The sequence below is a fragment of the Palaemon carinicauda genome, chromosome 34 (assembly GCF_036898095.1).
Source record: "Palaemon carinicauda isolate YSFRI2023 chromosome 34, ASM3689809v2, whole genome shotgun sequence".
Taxonomy (NCBI): domain Eukaryota; kingdom Metazoa; phylum Arthropoda; class Malacostraca; order Decapoda; family Palaemonidae; genus Palaemon; species Palaemon carinicauda.
Window position 1 is genome coordinate 12,983,655 of NC_090758.1, and position 7,500 is coordinate 12,991,154.

Consider the following 7,500-nt stretch of genomic DNA (forward strand, 5'->3'; position numbering starts at 1 on the left):
AGAGAAAAAAAAAAAAAACACAGGTTTCAAGACATAGTCATATCTGTTATCTATTCTTGATCTTCTTTACAAACTTGGTAGGAAGTTAGATCTCCGCAGTAAACATCCCACTGAGAAGTTTCTGAACTGCCGCTGCCAAACTTTTGAGCCTCTTTAGGAGAAAAGGAAAAGCAGCTCTCAAAACTTCCTTATTGGCATGAAGAGGTTTTTACCGGCCCGGTATTCTGTTGTCTTGTCTTCCCTTTTGGGTAATATTAACAACAACATCTTGAAAAACGTACGCGTCACTTCTGAAACCTACGTACATTTACAAATGAAAAACAAATATTCATAATAAATTTATTTCTTTAGACATAAATGTACATACAGACGTACAAATACACAAAAGAAAAACATTTAATACAACAGAACACACTCACAAACACATACTCAGGGTTGTGGTGGCCTATTGGAAACGTCCCTGCCTGGCGATCTTGTAGTGTCTGTAACCTCACCATCCTTATGAGCTAAAGTTGGGGTGCTTGGGGGAGCCTGTAAATCTACCTGCTGAGTCATCAGCAGCCATTGCCTGGCCCTCCCTGTTCCTAGCTTTGGTGGAAAGCAGCTATTACTTGGCTCTCCCTGGTCCTAACTTTGGTGGAGAGTAGCCATTGCGTGGTCCTCCCTGGTCTTAGCTTTGGTGGAGAGTAGCCATTGCCTGGCTCTCCCTGGTCTTAGCTTCGGTGGAGAGCAGCTACTGCCTGGTCCTCCCTGTTCCTAGCTTTGGTGGAGAGCAGCTAATGCCTGGCTCTCCCTGGTCTTAGCTTAGGTGAAGAGGGGCTCGGGCATTGATCATATGTATAAATGATCAGTTTCCAGGACATTGTCCTGCTAGAACATTGTGACAGCCCCTTACCTCGGCCATTCATGAGTAACCTTTAAGGTTTTTAAAAACACAATAACAAACTATTCAGGCAAAAAGTAACCACCTACTGTATTACTTCCAATAGGAAAACCTGTATATTTCTAGACCAACGGGTTGAAAATCCTTTTAAATAAACTTTTGTTCGATTCTATTCCTCCATCAGAAAAGAAACTGAAGTTGTGCCTTTGTTTTTTTCATAGAATTTCTGGGATTAGCAACGAACAATAGAGAATGGATTTGGCCACAAAATGCTCTTTTTGATACAGTGACTCTGATCCTTTTGTGTCTATTCTGTTTCTGTTGTATTGGTTATATATGAATGTAATACCCTCTTCTCTCTCTCTCTCTCTCTCTCTCTCTCTCTCTCTCTCTCTCTCTCTCTCTCTCTCTCTCTCTCTCCAATTTACGTAATGATTTTTACGTACATTGTGTAGAAATTAATACCCAAGAATATCTTTATTTGATTTGTCGATCGTGTGTGCAATGTACAATGTTGAAATCTCTCTCTCTCTCTCTCTCTCTCTCTCTCTCTCTCTCTCTCTCTCTCTCTCTCTCTCTCTCTCTCAGGCAATTTAGGTAAAGATTTTTTACGTTCAATTTGGGGAAATGTTTATCTAGGAATATCTTTACAAGATTTTTCGATCTTGTGTACAATGTACAATGTTTAAATCTCTCTCTCTCTCTCTCTCTCTCTCTCTCTCTCTCTCTCTCTCTCTCTCTCAGGTTTATCCAAGAATTTTAGTTTTTCCTTAAAGGCCTTTCCCTTCACGAGTTTTACCCTCCTAAAGACTTAAAAAAAGTAAAAAAAGTTATATATTCAATTAAAAAAGGTAAAAGATGGTGTTATAAAGTACAGATTTTTTTATTCAAATGAGGTAAAAGTAATTCAAGATATAATTCACTTTTGATATCAATGCAAGTTCATTGCAATATCTAGAAAATGAAAATATGAGCACAAATAGTTGTTATTCAATTTTAAAATGAATGCAAGTTGATTACAATGCTATGGAGATAGTGAAGCTTATGCTGATAATCGTACATAGAAACAACTATATACATTTCTATACCTTTTATTCTTCTATGGTGCTTAATAGCTTTCGAGGTCAGCTGTTTGATTAATTATTTATTAAATTATGGTGAATATCCAATTACTTGAGTGAGTATTTGTGAAAGAACTTTGGAACGCTTTTAAAAACCTCTAATCGTACTGGTGTTAGGCCCATTTATAACAGATTCGTTCATAAACATCCCACATTTCAATAGGAATTGTTGGGTTGAACCTAACCTAACCTAACCTAACCTGTGACTCTTCGTCCATGAAGCCACTTCTTCTTTAGGTGTAGGGTGGTGTGCAGAATGGCTCTGGTCACCTATGGCTGTGTTACCTCTACTTCTTAAGCATGTTTTTAATATCACACTCCTAATATAATTGAATTTCTTAGGTACTGTGGATTCTTTAACCTCACACTGTCCACTGCTCTTCAGGTGCTCACTCGTGTGTCCATCCTTGTGTCAACCTGCAGCCATTCCCACATCAATTATCTTAGTTTTAGATGTAAACAAGTGATATTATGATAAGATGGCAGAGGAGTTAAGTCTTGCAATAGATAGAATCAGAAGGGGTTGGTAGCTTTGGGGTTTTTCGCGAATGATGGGTAATTCGGTAGGGCTGATGAGCGCCAATGCGATCATAGTGGCCTACGTCAACAAACAGGGAGGCATTTTCCCCTGCTCCCCTGCAACTTGGCAAAACAGTAGTTCATCAGGGTGGCATGCATCTGTGGCAGCCTTAGCATCAAGTTATATGCCATACAGAAGGAATATCCTATCAAATCAGGGAGCCGTTGTAGTTTGTCGTACAGAACATGTGTAAATTTCCAGTTATGACTGAAAAATTACATTTTAAAAGTAATCATACACAAGAACACCACCTAACTTAAGGTTCCCCACCTAACCTAACCTAGGAGCCATATCATTAACTACTTACCTACTGGAGGCTTCGCCCCCTGTGACCCCCTCAGACTGCCATATCTTTAGCTTCCCCAAGACTAAGTCTCAATCTTGTATTTGCTTTCCAATCATCTTCACTCCAGGCAAGGTAACACTAAATCATATTTCGTAAATCGTAAAACTAGTTTCATATTATTGTATTTCAGACCAAAATAAATAAAAACCTTCTGAATAAATTTTAATAGACAACAACTAAGAAAGTTTACACCAGTCCCAACGAACTACATTCACTCATAGATCAATTTAGTCGTCTGGGCGAAGTTATAAAAACAAAATGGTCTAGACATCCTTCTCTGAACCTGGGATATCCAATCAGAGGCTTCTATTTCATTCATTGACTAACTCTTTATCAAATCTGCAATAGGTTATGGAATACCACTAAAAAGAACTAGGATAAAAGTGGCATGTGATCAGTTCATAACAATTAATAGAATCTTCACTTTCTTTCATAGAGAGTAAATATAGTAATTGATCTGTAAAAGATAGGTACCAGTCCTTCAATAAAGGTAACTGTTATTAAAGTCATAGATGTTGACAATGATTTTCCCTAGCATTTTATTGAAAGTGCAGACATCCAAAATGTCCTTGAGTACCACAAAACCTTAATTCTAAAAGGACTGAGATAAATTGAATTAGGATAGATATAGTGGTTCTCTTATTTTGCCACAGACATTGTGAACCATTACTGAAACTCTGTTGTATCCTAATCTCTTGGGGAAAGAGGATCCTATCAAAATTAAACTCAAGGAAACAAATCCACTAAACCTTATTTCTAAAAAACACTACTTTAATTAAATTAGGATAGATATAGTGGTTCTCTTATTTTGCCACAAACATTGTGAACCATTACTAAAACTCTGTTGTATCCTAATCTCTTGGGGGAAGTGGATCCTGTCAAAATGAAACTCACAAAAACAAATACCTGCACCGTTTATTTCATTAGTTCTAGAGTCCAAAGCTGTGAAGTAGAATACAAGCACAATAATAATTAGCCTTTTACTTTCACACAGGATAGATAGAACGACATTGTCCAGAATCTTAAAGCCAATACAGTCAAGTTATTCAATCATTGTTTGTAGGTCAATGAAGATCCTTATAACCTTTCTGTGACCGGACGTACTCACGATTTAGACAAGCGCTTGTAAGTACATACGTTGGACATGAACACACATATATATATGTATTTATACATATACATATGTTTGTTTATGTAAAACCACCACTACCAAGGAAGTAAACAAAAGGTTGTAAAGTCTTATACCATTTTGGGCAGAAGACACCAATTCACTTCATAAAGAAACTGATAAACGTATAAAAAAGTATCTTAATTGATAATGTACATCGTCATTGGTACCACAGTGATCAAGCGGTTAAGCATAAAAGCATTAATCTATCAGTCAGTGGAACCCGAGGGCTTATAGAGTGACATTTTCTATGATATTGAGTCTCTTCCATTTGTATATATATACAGTGTCCTTATAAGTATCTATACATAATTGTGCGAACGATACATACATTCATCCATACAACGGTATGTATGACTGTTGTACGAGTACGTTGGTATGTTTTTGTTCGAATAGTATGTGTGTACAGGAAATTAATGTTCAGTATGTATGTATGTATGTATTCACAGCACAATTCGGAAAAAATTCAATACTGATATAGTCAGAAATGGTTTAAGGAAGAAATCGTACATTACAACGCACAGAAACGTTTCTATTCCTGTTAACAACAGTGATATAACGTAAAGTACCGGGGAAACAAAGCATGTCACTTAACTGTAAGTGTGGAACACTTATAGACATCACTTACAACTAAAAAAAGTGGAGGGGCAAGTGGAAAACATTGAAGAAACACTCAATAAGCGTCAGTGAAGTCGTCCGGAGACTGAACAGAGATGACAGAAGAGTATGAGGTGGGATCGAACAGTAATATCGAAGCATCAAGAAACCCCACGTGCGGGACAGTCGCTTTTTTACAGCGGACTGGGGCTCAGAGGACGATTTGGGGTTCCTTGGGGCGACTGCTGGGACTTGGAAGGTTTCTGAAGGAAGTGAGAGTGACTGGGTGATGTCTGGGATCCTATTGAATGACCAGTTGATGTCTGGGATCCTGTGGAATGAGTGGGTGATGTCTGGGATCCTATTAAATGACTAGTTGATGTCTGGGGTACTGTGGAATGACTGGGTGATGTCTGGGATCTTATTGAATGACCGGTTGATGTCTGGGGTCCTGTGGAATGACTTGGTGATATCTTGGATCCTATTGAATGATTGGTTGATGTCTGGGGTCCTGTGGAATGACTTGGTGATGTCTTGGATCCTATTAAATGATCAGGTGATGTTTTGAATCCTATTGAATGACAGAGGTGATGTTTGGAATCCTATTGAATGACCGGTTGATGTCTGTAATTCTATTGAAATGCTGGGTGATATCTTGGATCCTATTGAATGATTGGTTGATGTCTTGGGGCCTGTGGAATGATTGGTTGATGTCTTGGGGCCTGTGGAATGATTGGGTGATGTCTGGGATCCAAAGTGAATGACCAGTTGATGTTTGGGATCCTATTGGGATCCAAAGTGAATGACCAGTTGATGTTTGGGATCCTATTGAATGGCAGGCATGATATCTGGGATCCTATTGAATGACCGGTTGATGTCTGGGGTCCTGTGGAATGAGTGGGTGATGTCTGGGATCCTCTTGAATGACAGGGATAATGTCTGGGATTCTACTGAGTGACTGGGTGCTGTCTGGAATCCTATTAAATGACCGGTTGATGGCTGGGATCCTATTGAATGACAGGCATGATATTGGGGATCCTATTGAATGACCGGTTGATGTCTGGGGTCCTGTGGAATGAGTGGGTGATGTCTGGGATTTTATTGAATGACCGGTTGATGTCTGGGATCTATTAAATGACTGAGAGATGTCTGGGATCCTATAGAATGATGATGTGGGTGATGTGTGGGATCTTACTGAGGGACTGAATGCTGTCTGAGACTCTATTGAATGAGCAGTTGATGTCTGGGATCCTTTTAGATGACTAGGTGATATCTGAGATCCTATTAAATGACTGGGGATGTCCGGGATCCTGCTGAATGACTGGGTGATGCTTGAGATCCTATTAAATGAGCAGTTGATGTCTGGGATCGTATTAAATGACAGAGGGATGTCTGGGATTTTATAGAATGACTGGGTGATGCTGGGATCCCATTGAATGAGCAGTTAATGTCTGAGATCCTACTGAATGACAGGGTGTTCTCTGGGATCCTATTAAATGACATTTGGGATGTCTGGGATTCTATTGAATGACCGAGTGAGGAGATGATATTGATGTCTGTGATCCTGTTGAATGACAGGATGACTGCTGGTTTGATGTCTGAGATTCTATTTAATGACTGTGTGATCTCTGGGTTCCTATTGAATGACATGAGTGATGTCTGGGATCCTATTAAATGACAGGGTGAATGATGGGTTGATGTCTGAAATTCTATCGAATGTCTGGGTGATCTCTGAGATCCTATTGAATGATCAAATGATCAGATGATGTGTGTGATCCTATTGAATGACCAGTTGATGTTTTGGATCTTACTGAATGATTTTATGATCTCAGGAATCGTATTGAATGACTGAGCAATGTCTGGGATCCTATTAAATGACCGAGGGATTTCTGATATCCTATTGAATGACTAGTTAAGATCTGTGATCCTATTGAATGACTGAGGCCTGTCTGGTATCCTATTGAATGAGCAGTTGATGTTTGGAATCCTGTTGAATGACTGAGTGATCTCTGAGATCCAGTTGAACAACTGGGGTATGTTTGAAATCCTATTGAATGACAGAGTGATCTCAGGGATCCCATTAAATGACAGGATCTCTGGGATCTTACTGAATGATCAGTTGAAGTCTGTGATCCTTTTGAATGACTGAGTTATGTATGGGATCCTATTGATTTAGCAGTTAATGGTTGACATCCTATTGAATGAATGGGTGATCTCTGTGGTCCTATTGAATGTCTGGGTGCTGTCTGGGATCCCATTGAATAACTGGGTGCTGTCTGGGATCCTACTGAATTGTCGGTTGATGTCTGTGATCCTACTGAATGACTTAGTGCTGTCTGGGATCCTACTGAATGACTGGGTGCTGTCTGGGATCCCATTGAATAACTGGGTGCTGTCTGGGATCCTACTGAATTGTCGGTTGATGTCTGTGATCCTACTGAATGACTTAGTGCTGTCTGGAATCCTATTGAATGACTGGGTGCTGCCTTGGATCCTATTGAATGAGCAGTTGATGTCTAGAATCCTATTGAATGACTGGTTGATGTCTGGGGTCCTATTGAATGACTGGGTGATGTCTGGCATCCTATTGAATTTTGGGAGGAGATCTAGAATCCTATTGAATAACTGGATGATAAATGCAATTCTTCTGTATGACTTGGAGTATGTCTATGATCCTGATGAATGACTAGGCGATGTGTGGAATGCTAAATGATAATTTTTGTGTCTGAAATCCTCTAGAATCCTTTAGTCATATCAGTAATCCTGCACAGTAATGTCGATGTCTGGGATATGGGTGGATGATAT